This window comes from Rutidosis leptorrhynchoides, chromosome 4, assembly GCF_046630445.1.
Source record: "Rutidosis leptorrhynchoides isolate AG116_Rl617_1_P2 chromosome 4, CSIRO_AGI_Rlap_v1, whole genome shotgun sequence".
Classification (NCBI taxonomy): Eukaryota; Viridiplantae; Streptophyta; class Magnoliopsida; order Asterales; family Asteraceae; genus Rutidosis; species Rutidosis leptorrhynchoides.
The window spans coordinates 482126378-482129621 of record NC_092336.1 but is presented as its reverse complement, the minus strand read 5'-3'; positions in this window follow the sequence as shown (position 1 = coordinate 482129621).

Here is a 3244-nt window from a genome sequence, read left to right as displayed (position 1 = left end):
ATATATATATATATATATATATATATATATATATATATGTATATATATATATATATATATATGTATATATCTTTGTTAAAAATATACTTTGATGATTTGATTTATTAATAAGAATATTTTTTAAAATACTTAACATCCGGATATTCATTAACCGCTTTATTCAATGGATATGAATATGAACGAATGAATTATATTTAAATGTATATTAATATGGATATATAAATTAATGTAATATGAATATCATTAATATATCCACATTATTCATCATTTGATCAATGTCTATGCCTCTTGCCGGTTATATCATCCAACTAGTGAAATGAACTGTGAAATCAGGGGTTTGTTTAAACAAAAAAATTTAATGACATGTTTTAGGTATTAAGTGAATGTAAATGCTAAATTCATTTATTTTAATGACCCGTTTGACTAAGAAACTTGTCGTTGTTTTTACAAATATATAGAGACATGTATTTTGGCATACATATGTAACGTAATTAACTTCGTAAAAAGAATACGTACGTATTTTAATATTAATAATATAATAATTATAATTATAATTATTATATTAAAAGTAAATAATAATAATAAAGTTCGCTCAAAGTTGAGTATTTATATTTTTAATAATAATAATAATAATTAGTAATAATAAATGTTTTTTTAAATTTTTTAGAAAATTAAAATACAATTATTATATAAAAGTTGTACAATATGCTTTAAAATTTGAGTGTTCTATAGAAGATTTTACAATTTAGATGAGATTAGTATTTCTTTTTATGAAAGATTTCGTATTATTTTTTTAATTAAATTAATATTAATGTAAAAATTATGACATCATCATTATGAAAATTAAAAGATAATTAACTTAATTATAACATCATCATTTTAGAATTTTATATGACTATACTATATAGATAAATAAATAAATAATGACAATCATTAACTATTTACTTAACTATTTATAATCAAGTAGGCTTTTTAATTTAATTTTAATTTTGTTTTATATAAAAGGACGAAGTCTCCGACGATTATTAGAGAACCAGTTTCCCAACACCTCACATTTCTTAATTATCTCAATATACTAACTGAGAGTGCCTTACTCCTCTGTGGAGTTACTGTTTCATTTGGAGTGATTTGTCCTTTCATTAATTATTATTATTATTATTATTATTATATACCTATATCTAAACGGTAAAGGGGAAATGAATAGCACTATTTCTTTTTCAATTTTCACAAACTTAACCCCTTAACTTTCATTAAAATACAAATCGAACCCCCACTTTATACGTATATTTTTTCCCCAAATTTTACAAGCTTAACCCTCTAACTTTTATTAAAATACAAATCAAACCCCCACTTTACTAACTTTTTTTTTTATTACTAATATTCAAATTTCACAAACTTAACCTACTAACTTTTATTAAAATACAAATCGAACCCCCACTTTACTAACTTTTTTTTAAAAATAAAACACGAACGCTAAAAGAAGCAACTTTCACAAAAGGAACAACCCTTCAATGTTATGTCGAAAAAAATTCTTTTTTACAAAATAGATCAAGACTTTTTTTTAACTCGCATTCAAAACGGAGCCCCCCGGCGCGAAGCGAGGGCTCCACAACTAGTTATTAACTAATTATTAACATTAACATTAACATTAACAACCTTACATACTAAAAGTTGTGGCAAATTGTGTAGTTTTAGTTGTTTTTTATTGTAGTTTTGCTTTTGCGTTCACATTATAACCGGCCCCTCAACTTCGCCTATATTTCCACAATAGTCCCTCAAGTTCACACTTTTTAAGGGGTCAAAAGTGTAAATATATAATTTAATTAAAATATAATAAACTAATTCCACCCGAATTTATAACGGGCTCTATCTTCTCGCTGGGTGCAAGTTACATTTTTCAGATACCGCCGTTCAACTCGAAAAAATCTTCCGAACCCAACGAGACTAACTATACGCGAAACGGACACTTCTCAAAAAAACGCTAAACACAACGACAACCCGTATCTTCCCGCTCGGCACGAGTTAAATTTTTTCGACGGCAACGTCAGACTCGAAATAATTTTATGAACAAAACGAAACTAACCACGTTCGAAACGGGCACTTTTTAAGAAACGCTAAACATAACGACAGCATGTATCTTCCTCCTCGACGCGAGTTAAATTTTTCCGACAGCACCGTTAGTCTCGAAATAATTTTATCAACAAAACAAAACTAACTACGTTCGAAACGGATACTTTTAAAAAACACTGAAGACGACGACACCTACAACGGAGCTTTACAGAGGGCCCGTTTTCCCCTCTGTAAATACACAACGCTACATTAAATATGAATACGCAAGCCGAAAGCCCCGCCGCAACGCGCGGACCGGTCCGAACTAGTTATTATTACTAATATAATATTCTTATTCCAAATTCCACACGCACGTTTGATTCAATCAGGTTCGTTTGGTTGATGCTAATCTTAATTTTTGATGTATATATGTTTTGACTTATTGATTTATTGATCATGACATATTTTTGTGTCTTATTTGTTACTGCATCATAGTATAAGTTTGTGTATATGTATGTTGATCGTTACGCTCTAAGTAGTGATAATTAGAAAAAAATTCGACCGCGCGTTGCTGCGGTTGTATTCAATGCGCGGTCGAATTTGGATATATGTTGTTTGATACCTAATATATCGAATAGATTGAGTTGTTTGTTGTACCTGTATGTATATGTATGAAATATAGCCCGAAATATTTAGTGTTTTTTTAACGATGTCCGTTTCACGCGTAGTTAGTCCCGTTGTGTTCGCTAGATTTTTTCGAGTTGAACGGTGATTTTGGAAAAATTTAACTCGCACCGAGCGAGAAGATAGGGCCCGTTAAAAATTCGGGTGAAATTAGTTTCTTTTATTTTAATAAAATTATATATTTACGCTTTCTACCCCTGAAAAAGTGTAAAGTTGAGGGACCGTTGTGTAAATTGAGCCGAATTTGATGGGCCGTTTGTAGTGTGAACGCAAACTCAAAACGACAATGCGAAATAACTGAAATGACGAAATCCGCTACGCATCATCTTAGTATACAGGTATAATATAATATAATAATTATAACTTGTAACTTACAAGTTGCAATGGTGTTTTATATGAAGTTGTGAATGAACTGATTGTTTTGTTTGGCTTAATTAGGTGTTGAATAGTGATCGTAATTGGTGTTGATTCTGTGAAGAGTGGACTTTTTGTGAGAATATTATTAAGAAAA